The 13608-nt window shown below is 46.3% G+C and overlaps 1 protein-coding gene across 3 annotated transcripts in view; it reads right to left on the reverse strand.

Annotated features, from left to right (window-relative positions):
* FAM135B (family with sequence similarity 135 member B) overlaps nucleotides 1–13608 on the reverse strand; it is a 272532-nt gene that overhangs the window by 200026 nt on the left and 58898 nt on the right. For 2 of the 3 annotated variants that reach the window (XM_032316555.1, XM_032316554.1), the window contains exon 1: nucleotides 7042–7220. The exons of the other annotated variant lie outside the window; for it this stretch is intronic. The gene's annotated coding sequence lies outside the window, so the exon portion shown is untranslated. Of the gene's footprint in view, nucleotides 1–7041; nucleotides 7221–13608 lie in introns of those variants that run through there. 3 annotated transcript variants of the gene reach the window in all.

Raw genomic sequence — 13608 nt, forward strand, 5'->3', positions numbered from 1 at the left:
AGAGTAGAGCAGCAGTTGCCGGGGTGAGGAGGAGAGGGTAACCGGGAGATGCCTGGTCAAAAGGGACAACGTCTGAGTTATGTAAGACAAGTAAGTTCAGGAGAGCCACTATAGAGCCTCGTACCTATGGCTGGCAATGCTATGTTATAAATTTGAAACTGGTGGAGAGGGTAGATTTTACATTCAATGCTCTTACTAATCAATCAATCATCAATCAATCAAGGAATAAGAAAGAGGCCAGGAGGAAGCTGTACTAGATGATGGGCGTGTGTGGCCTTGATGCTGGCGACGGTTTCCCAGGAATGTACTGACCCCCAAACTCCTGCAATTGCATATATTAAGTATGTATGGATTTTCACATGTTGATCATACTTCAGTAAAATGGTTTAGTGGCTCAGTCAGTTAAGCTTTTGCATTTGGCTCAGGTCATAATCCTGGGGTCCTGGGATTGAGTCCCGCATTGGGCTCCTTGCTTAGCAGGGAGCCTGCTTCTCCCTCTGCCTCTGCTGCCCCCTCCCTTGCTTGTGTGCACACTTTTTCTCTTTCTCTCTATCTGACGAATATATAAATGAATAAATCTTTAAAAAAGAAATAATAAATAAAATGGTTAAAAAAAAAAAAAACCCTCAGCAGGGACAGTGCTCCCAGATAAGTAAATAAGTAAGTAAGAAAGCTAACACACACATACACGAAGGCATACACCTGAATAAATAGGGAAGAACTCTCCTGTGCAATTTTGTCCGGCTCTGGACATTCTCGCCCCCAGTGTGAAAGGACTGCTGCTTTTCTGCCATGCCCCCCTCAAGTAGGACCCACTGCTGTCGCAGGCACAAAGCACCCACCCTGGGCCAGATATTGTGCCCATGGATCCTCTGGGTAGGCTCAATTCTGCCCAAGAAGGTGGGTGCTTTCCACCGAAGGGGAAACAAAGGCACAGGAGGGCAGGTCAGCTGTCCAAGGTCCAATAGTCAGGCAGGACAGTGCTGGACCCCAGGACTCCTGTCTACCTCCAGAGGGCGCTCTCAGCCACTAAGCTGCATGGCTACGAGTTTCTGCTCCCAGTGCCAAGGTGGATAATGGAGATTAAACCGAAGTTTGCAGAGAGATGAGAGAAGACGGCTCCCACTCACTGCACAGCAAAACTCAGTGATGGTCCCAGGACACAGCTTCTCAACATGCTCCTCTCCAGATGTAAGTCTCTTCGACCCCTTCTCCCACTCGGTTTCCCAAGGTCGAGGCGAGGACCTCACCCTCCACTCACAAACCTCCCCTGGCAGAACCACTCTGACAACGACCTTGGCTGGTGACCCAGGAATCGTGGTCTGCAGGTCAGTTTCCCAGGAGAGCAGATGCAGGCAACTCATCACACTGTTAACCCAACAACATAGAGCTCCGCCCGCAAAAGGGAGTCTGGTGCTGTGACAGGTAAACTGTCTCACACTGTTGCACAGATGTTATTTGATTTCGTTCTTAGACTAGTCCAGAAGGTTGGGATTTTTATCTCTGTTCTACGGGTGAGAAAACAAGGCCGTAGATTTCAAGTGGCTCTCAGTGCCCACGGAGGGCAGGCCAGACCATGACCTTGTGCTCAGGGCACAGTGACCTTAAAGCTTGGCCCCTCCAGCACCTTCTACATACCCCCGCCCTGCCTCCAGCACTCCCTCTGCCCATTCCCCTCTCCAAATGACACAGGGCCATGTATCGCAACAGCCAAGAAAGAATTCTTGAGACATTTATGATGCAAAAACCTGTTTTTATGATAGCATGGAGATAGGACCCATGGGCAAAAGGAGCCACAGAGGGACTGTGCAGACGGACTGATGATATACTTTTAAGTTTGGGAGGGGGGAGGGATCGATACAGTGTTAGGTCCCTAAAGGGACTTTTACATGTTAAGGAAGAGTTACAGGATCCTAGAAGGTCCTGTTCTAGTCGAGACAAGGCTGCATTTAGTCTCTAGCAAGATGTGAACATAAGGTAACCATAACTTCCTTGAGGAATGTCGTGCTCTGCATGTCTCGGGGACTGGTTTCTTCAGTGAGCCGCAAGTTCTAAGATTTAATTTGAGCTACACTTCCCTTGCTTTTGTTCTCTTCATCACAAAGACCCAATCCCCTCAGCATCCTACCACAGTCAAGCATTCAAAAAACTTTCTGGAGTTTTTGATTTGTATGGGGAAGAGGTTCTCAAGAGGGAACAATTCTGCTGGCAAGACCTTGAGGCATTTTTGGTTTTCATAACTGGAGAGGACCACTGACATTCAATGGGGAAAGACCAGGGATGTGGGTCCTGCTGTGCAGAGGACAGTCCCTCCCACAGCGATCCTGTGGAGGTTGAGAACCTTAGGCACACAGAACACAAAGAACATTAAATGCCAAGAAAAGTCCTGCACCATTCTGAGTGCTTTTCATGCATTCAATTAAGCCACCTTCAGAAGAGACAATGAGTCTGGCAATACTCCTATTGCATCAAAGAGGAAGGAACTGGAAGCCTAGAGAAAGCAGATCCCCCATCTGTTAAGGGTGACATTCTCAGGAAGGGCTCCACTCCAGGAAGAGAGGATGACAAACCTCTGAGTTGATTTGCTCTTGATATAAGAAGGTCATGGTCCCGGGGACTTCAGTGAATGTTCCATGCCATACATTCACGTAGCAGGAAGCCTCTAAAAAAACCCCAAAGACCTTATCTCCTGGGATCTATGCCCTTGCGTATTCCTCCCCGAAGACCATAACAATTCTGACTCCTGCTCTGCTCTACCTCCCTGACTCTCTGGTAAGAGCCTGCTGCCCCGGGGAGAGGGCCATATGGCAAGGGTCTAAGGCATTCCCCAGCCAACAGCCTCTGGGGATCAAATCCTGCACACCACCATTTTAGTGAACTTGAAAGGGGTCATCCTTAGGAGGACTACAGCCCCAGGCAACAGCTTAACTGCACCGTGGCAAGTCCTGGGCCAGACCGCCCAGCAAAACCACACTCGGATTCCTGAAACTGCGACACAATGCATGCTGTGGTTTTAAGCTGATGACCTTTGACGTCAGAGGTAACTCACACAGTACTTCTTTTCTGTGCTACCTCCCATCTTCTGGACCTCACCTGACTCTAATCCAAATCATCTCAGGGATGACCGGTTCTGCTGTGGCTCCAGCCACCTTCCTGGGAGTGGGGTCTGCTCCCACCTTGTCTGAGCCTTACACTGCACAGTCTTTTGCACCTCTCTCTTGCATCTGCTACTAACTAGCCTTGGAACAAATTTTGGTCCAAGGGCAGAGGAACAACAAATACACGATTTCCTCTTTCCTGACAGCCAGGATGGACATGCTCAGATGCATTAGGGCTCACCAGGCACTGCCCTTGGCACCGACGGGTGTACAAACCCAGAACCATGGACATGGCCACCTGGCCAGCACCCACACTGGCTCTCCTTTTGTTCTTTGCTTCCCTGACCCTAGGATCATACTTCCTAGCACTGTGTGCACACAACCCTTGTCTCCAGCTCTGCTTTCTGGGTTGGCTAGGCTAGGATGGACAGTGTCTACTACAACAGGGATGCCCAGTCCATGGAAATGGTCAAGCCTTCTCTCTCCATGGTTGGAGGACCCCAACTGTGTCCCTTTTAGTTTGAAAAGCTTCACAATTCCAAATGTCGTTACATTGTCTCACCTTAAGCAGAGCACAGAGCAAAACGGAGGACACAAGCCGTGTGCGGTGTGCAGGCTCTGACCTGCTCCTTCCCAGCTCCCTCTCTCCCTCCCTATCCTGTGTGCCTTGTAGACACTCTCCAGCTTATGTGTCTTCCACCTCACCATCGGTTTCAGACTTCTAAGTCTTTGCTCATCCCTTCCCTCTGCTTTGAAGAGCTTCCCATCTTCCAGTTAATTCTTACGTATTCTTCATTATGCATTTTAAGGGTCATCCTATCCAGTAATCTAGGCCATCTCCCCCAAAGACCCCCCCCAACTGGGTATGCACATCCCTTGTCCGAGATGTTGGAGGTATCCCGAGGCTACGTCTGCTTAAATTATTCATTTTTCTCAAAAAACACAGCAAACTTAGCTGTGACAGGGACGAAGGCTTTCTCATCTGGCACCCTGAGCGCTTCGTTACTTTTCATTGAATGAATGGATGCATTGAATAATGGAAGAAGAATGGCAAAAACTAATTTTCCCTTGAACACAGTGCTGACAAGTTCGACATAAATCCAAAAGCTGTTCACTCCTCCATTGGAAGAGAGGAATTAGAATTAAAACACATATTCTTCGACCATTTCTACATTCAGCCGGCAGTTTAATGAGCCACCGGCTCAGTTCAGCAAAGCCAATGATCCAGCCCTCCACCTGGTGCATTTAAGATCTTGTGGAATAACCAGGTAAACATGCAGAGAGGGTCTGGGGAGAGGGTGTTAAGCATTTTTCACATCCCTCTTTTCCCTGGCTAGGCCAGCCACCCACACCTCCCATCACCCCACCTCCAACTAGGGCTTTGTTTTCAAGAGCAAGAATGTAAGAGCACCTGAAGCTCTCTGACCATAAGAAATGCCTTTGTGGACTGAGGACTTTCAAAACTTTGGAACTGCTGAGATAATTTAATAATTGAATCTGCTTAAAATCCTCTACACACACACACACACACACACACACACACACACACACACAACATGCGCGCGCGCGTGCGCACACACACACACACACACACACACACCTGAGACAGCTCTTTCAGTATCCAGCTAGGTAATAAAGAGAGAGCATGTTCGACATGTCTTCTAGGATATGTGAACTGGGACAAGTCGCCTGGCCACGGAGCTTCAGTTCTCTCATCTAAAAAACCAAAACCGCAACGGCCCTGCACAGCCTCCCACGATGGACAGCAGTGACCATTACAGGAAATCAGCTGACTCTAAACCAATGGCTCCTTCCAGTACTGATTTCTGTCCCTGCACCACCTTCCACTCGGGATAACGTGGCACCTGCACCACCACCTCTGGAAGGACCAGCACATCACAACTGCAGATGGACAAAGAGAACAGTCGGTCCTTGATTGTAAGTTTTTGAAGCAGGCTTTTGAATTTAATGGGAAAGACTGTCATGTTATAGCAAAGATTTTAGAGTTTCCAAAGCCTGGGAATTAGAAGAAGGTTAGAAGTTTAGAATGAAATCACTCTTTCCCCATCCCCAACCTAGAAACTAGATAAGGTCTGATTGGACCGGAGCAGTTTGAGGGCGAGTTGAAGTGGAAGCGGAATAACTGTACACCTGATTCATTCTCTGCTGAGACCCCATGTGCCTCCCCCAACCTCAAACCCTGCTGAGTGCTCTTCTTCTAAAGAGAGAATGAGAATCCCCACATGACCTGGAAGAATACCTGTGCAGAAAGTGTCTGTGTCCTCATCCCTGGGTTGAGCCTAGGGACAGAGCATGTCCACAGAGTTCCTCGGGCACCAACTGGTATCCTACTGGAAGGACTTTAAAGCTCAGGGAGCCAGGAGTGGAAGCTCTAGGGTAAAGGACAAGAGGCTGATGACTGAGGAACCCCCGGGAATACCTAAACTCCAAGGATGCTGGCAAGGGTAGATGATGATCAAAGGCTAAGCACCCAATCTACCATCCTCAACCCCCATCTCTAACATTGACTTTCTGCAAGTCTAATAACCCAGCTTCAACCTCACCAAAGAATGAAGAAAGATTCCGGACTCTGCTGTTCTCTATGACCTAGAAGTTAAAATTGAGACACGAGGTTCAACTAAAGAAACACAGCTACCGTTTTTATAAATCTGATTTCATGAACTATGTCACCATGACTGAAGGACCTCACACAGTCTCTGGCCCAGAGCAAGTGTCCAGTGAGTAGCCGTTCCCTCCCTGACCTCCCTGAAACGCTCCACGGTTCCCAGTTTAGCTATCTATAGTGACAATGACAAAGGATTTAATCATAGAATCTTTGCCCAGTGGGTTAATTTCCAGGCCCGCTCTCTTAATCTAGAGTTTGGGAACCGAATCTCAGGGAGACCAGGACACAGCAAGGTAGAAGCAAAAACAGGGCTGAGACCCAGGTCTCTCAAATTCATTCCAACCTCCTTACATTTCTCATGGAGCTTCCCGAAGAGCAGAGCTAAAGAAGACTTTGCAGGAGATCATAAATGATCTAAGTGGCTGAAGACAGGACAAGAGGCAGTTAATTACCGTAAAGAGCTAATTAAGGGAATATGGCCCCAGGGCAATCCTACTGCTCTCCAGAGTCAAGAATTAATGACAGTGACACAGTAACTTAACTTATTCTAACCCTTCAGCTCCCCTTAGGTCCATCTCCTGAAAAATGGCTTCATCTGCTTACTTCTCTATCAAGTGCCTCCAGTGGCTCTGAGATGTCTGGAAACTGAAGTTCCCTTCCCTAGCATAGCATTCGAAGGCCTCTGTTGTGGCTTCAGTGTACTTTCTTAGTCTCATCTCTGTCTTCTAGAGAACCTCCCAGTCTTCTTCTAGGGAACCTCCTCTTCTAGTCTTCTAGGGAGCCTCCTAGTCTTCTGGGGAACCTCCTCTTCCTTCCCTTGGCCATAACATTTTCTGAGCCATATATCACATTGCATTTTATAAATATTATTTCTCAGGTTGTTTTTCAAAGTATGCTCTCTATGTATTGCTACCATGGAACCCTTGCAATGCTCAATTAGCCATCATCTGCTCCACTGATTTCCCTCTCGCTTTAAAACAGGTCTGTCACAAACAAATCTGCATCCCAAAGCCATGCTGGGCCAACCACACAGTCCTCATTATCTTTTTTAATTCTCCAATATTAGCATTAATAATAAGATCTAGCATTTAGTGAGTGATCAGTAGTGGCCAAGAGCTCTCCTGAGTAGATTACGCTCGCAGATAATTTGATCCTTATAATGACCTTTGAAGTGGGCAAGATTACCCCAGTATGAGGTTTGAAAAAGGCTCAGAGAGAACAAATAATTTAATTAAAGCTCAAGTAGAGTAAATGGAAGCAGAACTAGATCCCAAAGCACATAGTTTTAGGCACTATATTTCAGCTACACGTACTTACTTGGAAACATCAAGTGTAGTTGTTGAGAAGACAAATATTGCTCTGAACAAGGCCTCATCAAAGAGTTGTGGTTGTGGAGAGAGTTAGGTTAGAGACCATTCTTGAATTCACAAAGCCATTCAGAGAGAATGCAATCGTTATCTCTTGCAGGGGTGCTCTGTACCATGGCCATATTAGAATGTCCATTGTTCATAAGCACTCTACTCATTGGATTAATTGAGCATTCCATTTGGAACTGCTCTGGGCAACATCAGGAAGGTGAACCATGCCGTATTCAGCCTCTTTAGAGTGGTGAGAACACAGGATTAGCAACTGCCAGGCTTGGCTTTCCCTCCCTGCTTCACGTCTTACTCATGGTGGACCCTGTCCTTTCACTGGACCTTTGGCCCTTGCACTTTTTGAGACACTGTCCCTGGTGCTGAAACCACACAGAGGCTTGAGGCTCAGCAGATGCCATCAAGAGTTCCCAGGAACGAGATAATTTAAGTACAGTACAGTTAGTTAAGCAAGAAAGGAACTTAATTCTTAAATCATACACCAAAAGACTGTGCCAAAAGACCAATAATCATATGAAGAGATACTCAATTTCATTTACAGTCTTATAAATGCAAATTGATATAATGTGATGCTACCACTTCACACTGACCAGAGAGACCAAAAGGAAAAAGGCAGGGAACGGCAAGTGTGTGAGCAGGTGCAGACCCTGACACCATCATGTATTGTGGTCTGCGATGACCACTTTGGGAAACTGTATAGCAGCATCTACTAAAACTGAATATGTACATACTCTGTAACCCAGCTGTGCATTCTCCATAATGTGCCCAACAGAAATGCAAATGTGTATGAATTAAAACACAGGTATAAGAATGTTTGTACCATTTTTAAAAATAATCCAACAATGAAGATTATACATCTTTTTTTAAAAAGATTTTTAAAATTTTATTTGACAGAGAGAGATCATAAGTAGGCAGAGAAGCAGGCAGAGGTGGAGGAGAAAGCAGGGTCCCTGCTGAGCAGAGAGCCTGAGGCGGAGCTTGATCCCAGGACCCTGAGATCATGACCTGATCCAAAGGCAGAGGCTTAACCCCCTCAGGCACCCAGGTACCCCAAGATTACACATATCTTAGGAGAATGAGTGAATGGATTGTGGTATATTTATAGTTTGGACACTACATGGCAATAAGAATGAGATACTACTAGATACAGTGAGATGGATGAACTTTCATAATCATGTTGAGCAAAGGAAGCCAAGCACAGAATAATACATACTATATGGGCTCACCCCTATAAAGTTCAAAAACAGTCAAAACTAAGAGCAACATGATGCCAGAAGTCAAGGTAGTATTTCCACTTGGCCGTGGTAGAGGGTAGTAATTGGAGAAAAGCACGAAGGGGATTTATAGGAACACAGATGGTGTCACTTCTTGATTTTTGTACCAGTTAAACTAGACTTTTGAGTTTGACATCTGTTGAGATTATACAAGTGTATATTTCAATTTATTTTTATTTTTTTATTTTTTTATTTTTTAGTTTCTTCCATGACCCTGGTGTTGATATATGTCTTTGGACCTTGATTTTTTCCAAAATTCACATGTTTCACTGAGAAGCAAAAACTGTATTTCAAAGACACAAGTCAAACTTTCTGAGCCTTGACCTATAACACAAGAATTATAACATTTACCTTCACAAATGTATGGATATGAGAATTAAATGAGAAAATCTGTACCAACAACTTACTGGCATAACAAATGTTTGCAGTGAGTGAGTCCTAGCAATACTATTACTTCAATGTGCTCCATAGTCTAGAAGACTATGCAGCAATATCTCTTAAAACTGGACTTACAGATATCCTGTAACACAGCTATGACAATCTAGTTGTACAACGTAGAGTGTCTGATCATATTTTATAGCATTCCCTGATAATTTCCATATTTCTATTTTTACCCCTTGATGCACCTTTCATTTTTACTATAATAAACTCCCTACTCAGCCCAAACTCAACCCATTTTGTTTCTACACCCTATCTTGACTTCAATGTTCCGTTTTCTTGGAATTCCCATCCCACCAACTCATCCAGAGCATTCCTATTTTTCTCAACGTCCATGCGCTCCACATATAGCCTCCCCAAAGTCCCCTTCCACTGTCTAACTCCCATACTTTGTCTATTTTGTTTACTAAGAACAATAACAACATCACTATCATACTCAGCTCCCAATTATTGGGTTTCAACCTTGTGTCAAGCTCTAGGATACGTGCTTTATGTACATTGATTTATAATCTAATCTATCCCCGAAACAACATGGATACAGATACATTGTTGAATAACTTTACATTAACAAATTATGAAACGAATTGACAAGGACCAAAGATATTAGGCTTTACTGTCCCAGTTTTTAAATGAGGACACTGAGTCTCGAGGTAACTAAGTAATACAGCTTTCTTACAAAATTGGGAACAAGAGGAGCTGGGGTTCAAACCAGGTCTGGTAGGCTGCCATGCCGAATGTTCTATCCCAAACTACCTCAGCCTGTTGACTGACTGACAGATTTTCAGTACAGTGCATCCAGACATAAGGCTGTCTCTCGCAGTAACACAACTGTGATCTGTCTGTTTACATTCAGGGAAACTAAGGCAGAAGTCTATTTCAGTTCCTAGGTCACTGTATCTTATGCAACAGAGGAATCATAACATGGGAGTCACATGTGTCATCTGTAGCAGCCAAAGAATCAACCTGTGTTACTTTATTTGACCCTAAGGAGACAGAGACTATTCTCGTTTGAAGACGTGGAAACTGGAGCTCATAGTGACTAGGCAACGGAGGGACCTGGGCTGAGAACCATCAACCTTAATGATTTTATGCCAGACTCTCCTGCACAAACCCACCTCCCTAAAGATTCAGATGTCAATGAGTCTTAGCAGGGATCTCTGCTAATTCTGTAACAAAGGACTAATGGGGTCACATCTTTCTTTTAGATTGTCAATATTTTTAGGTTTACTTTTGTTCCTGCTGTTTTGGATGCAAGCTTCCACTCAACCTTCAAAACCTCAATCAGATATCTCATTCTCTCAGAAGTCTTCTCAGATCTTTTACTCCCTGATTTCCTTCAAAAAACTGCCCCCGAAGGCCTACGATATAGGTGTCAGTAGCCAAGGTAGGGAGGCTTCGACAGTGAACAAAGACCATCTCCTTGTTCACCCAGAGCTTATAGTATTGAGAGAGGGTTCGCGAGCATCGCTCTCCAGTGCAGTTTCCAACCGCGGTAATCCCCATGAGTGAAGAGCACAGGGAGCTTTCCAACAGGATAGTGGGGCTTGGAGATCAGGCGCGACTTGCTCGGGCAGAGTTAGTCACTGTAGTGCAGACTGGACTATACACTGCACCGTAGCCTGTGGCCCCCTTTGTGTTTCCACAATAGTCTATGAGTAATGCAGGACCATGTCTTATTCATGCCTCGATTCCATGTCTTAGAAGCCATGGGTGGCCCGCTGTGGGTGGCCCACTGTGGGTGGCCAAGGGATGTCATTCTCAGCACCGCCACCTTCACTGAAGAATAGCGTGGGGACTATCTGATGAGCATAAGCTCTGAGTGGTGACGCCTACCTATGGGCACCTTCTTGGCACCTCAGGAAGGAAAGAGCACTTTGTGGAAATCAGAGGAATAAGAAAGCTGACTAGCTCCGACTTCCTTTCTGAAAGGCGAATTTGCTCTCTGTGTCTCCTCCCCAGCCCCTGTCACAACTTTGTCACAGCTCTGCTTTCTGTGAGGGACTCCTCACCTCTCCCGAGCCATGACTGTATTTTGCATCAAGTCTGGTTAAAACTCCAGCTTACGTGGCGGGTGCAGACAGGGGGGTGTCGTCCATCCCAGGGCAGGGATCAAAGACACCGTTTCAGCGCCAGAGGAAATCTGCTCACAGGTACGTCAAAAATCAGAACTGGATTTTCTACATCTGGAAGGCCCCTTTCAGAAACCCTCTCCAAGCAGGACAAAGAAACTGACTGAGGTCTGGAAAGATCGATTCCAGGACAGAGATCAATGACCCTGCCATTGCACTACTGGGTATTTACCCCAAAGATACAGATGGAGTGAAAAGAAGGGCCATCTGTACCCAATGTTTACAGCAGCAATGGCCACGGTCGCCAGACTGTGGAAAGAGCCAAGATGTCCTTCAACGGATGAATGGATAAGGAAGATGTGGTCCATATACACTATGGAGTATTATGCCTCCATCAGAAAGGACGAATACCCAACTTCTGTAGCAACATGGATGGGACTGGAAGAGCTTATGCTGAGTGAAATAAGTCAAGCAGAGAGAGTCAATGATCATATGGTTTCACTTATTTGTGAGGACATGGAGGACAAGGGGAGTTAGAGAGGAGAAGGGAGTTGGGGGAAATTGGAAGGGGAGGTGAACCATGAGAGACTATGGACTCTGAAAAACAATATGAGGGTTTTGAAGTGATGGGGGTGGGGTGGGAGGTTGGGGGAACCAGGTGGTGGGTATTATAGAGGGCACGGATAGCATGGAGCACTGGGTGTGGTGCAAAAATAATGAATACTGTTACGCTGAAAAAATAAAAAATTAAAAAAAAATAAGAGAGAGAGAGACCACACTGGGTCTCAGACCCCAGTTTGCAGGTTTTATATGCAAGAATCCTCCCAATATGCTCAGTTCTTGCATTATTTTTTCCCCAGTACTTTATGGATGCACTTAGTACATTTTTTGAAGTTGTGGTAAGAGCACTGAATGTGAGATCCAGCCTCTTAACAAATTTCTAAGTGTTCAATACATACTGTTAACTACAGGTGCGACGCTGGGCAACAGACCTCTAGAACGCATTCCTCTTACACCCCTGGAACTTCCAACCCATAGCCAGGAAGCACGGGTTCCCAGCAGAGGCAGCACTTCCTAGAGAGGAAGGCTTGCATGGATTGGAAGTTCACCGTGCCATTTCCACAACTGCACTCATCTCTTCAGAGCCTTAGCCACACGCCCTTTACCCAGTGCCACTGGTCCCTACGGACCTCATTTAGTTCCTAGGGTTTCCACCTCCATCCACACCGGAAGCAAGAGCAGCCCCTACTTACTGATCACCTGCAAGCCACGCCCACTCAGACACCGGACGCCCACCACCTCTCAGCTCAGAGGTGCTCTGCAAGCACGTTTGCCATGTGCTTTGGATACCTACTGATGCATAACGAAATCACCCCAGAACACACTGACTAAAAGCGATGGCAGTTTTGTCCCTTCCCCATTCCCTGGATCAGAGTTCAGCGGTGACTCCACACCCGGTCTGGGAGTGGTCAGTTAGGGCTGGACGGTGCAAATTGGTGCCTGACCTCTCTGGACACGGCCGCTTCTCTGCCGCTGGGCAGTCAGGGTTCAAGTTGGTGTCGGGTCTCCAAAAGAGAACATTCCCGAAGGTGAGGTTGGAAGCTGCTGCAGGTTTCTTCAGGTCCAGGCTTAGGGGAGCACTTTGCCATATCCTGTTTATCAGGCTTGGGGATGGAGCTGGCCTGGATTCCAAAGGAGGAGAGAAGAGATTCTGCCTCTCCATGCCAGGTGGGAGGGACACAGTTCAAAAGGGCGGACAGCAGGAGGTGTCTTTAAGGGCACCTCTGGAAATACATCCACCGGAGCGTTCATGGTAAGGACCATGCTTTCTAGAGTCAGACATCTCTGCTCTGCCATCAGCTGTGTGTCCACAGACAGGTTATCCCACCTCTCTGAGCCTCCCGTTCCTCACCTCTGAAATGGGAATAGCCGCCAATCTCATAAGCTTTCATAAGGGAGTAAATAAAATAATGCACAAGACAAGCTTTACACCATGCTCCCCACACAACAAGTGTCTATGAACAGCTGCTAGTTTCACAGTGACCACATAACTCATCATCCGATTTAGGGAGGGGCTGCTTCATGTTGTGATGTGAATACAACAGGCACACACGGGATCTACAGTCACCTCCAGCTAACTTATCAGGAACCTTTCGAATTAGACAAAATCAAACTGAAATTCGATGAGATTCGTGAGCTCACCCACGTTCATTCCCACACTCCCTCGCACATCCGCGGAGCTCCTCTGTTCCAGGCGCACGGTAAGAGAAAACGCACCCCTACCGTCAGAGAAACTAAATCATCATAGAGGGAGACAGTGAGTTTCCTGTAATATGGCTCTTCATCAGATACATCGGGGTAAAGGGGTAGAAGATGCCCGAGCGGACACCGCTCCACCTGAAAGAAACATAATCCTTACTCAGTGGCTGCAACTAGTGGTGCATAGACAGGGACCCATGGGTCTGGGCGGGTGCCTGTCCTCGTAAAGAAGTTTGATTGGAATGCAGTCACGCCCATTTCTTTACGGCTGCTTTTAAGCATCAGGTGCCATCATAAGTGGTCACATAACATAAATCCTACAAAACATAAAGTATTTCCTATCTAGCCCTTTACAGAAAAAGGTTTCCCCATTTCTGTGTTAAGCAAGACAGACATGTGAGAAATGGTATTACCACCCCACTTCGCCCCACAGTCACTGGAGAGTCAGAGGAAAGCGGCATCGTATGTCCT

The sequence above is a fragment of the Mustela erminea genome, chromosome 16 (genome assembly GCF_009829155.1).
Source record: "Mustela erminea isolate mMusErm1 chromosome 16, mMusErm1.Pri, whole genome shotgun sequence".
In the NCBI taxonomy this organism is placed as follows: domain Eukaryota; kingdom Metazoa; phylum Chordata; class Mammalia; order Carnivora; family Mustelidae; genus Mustela; species Mustela erminea.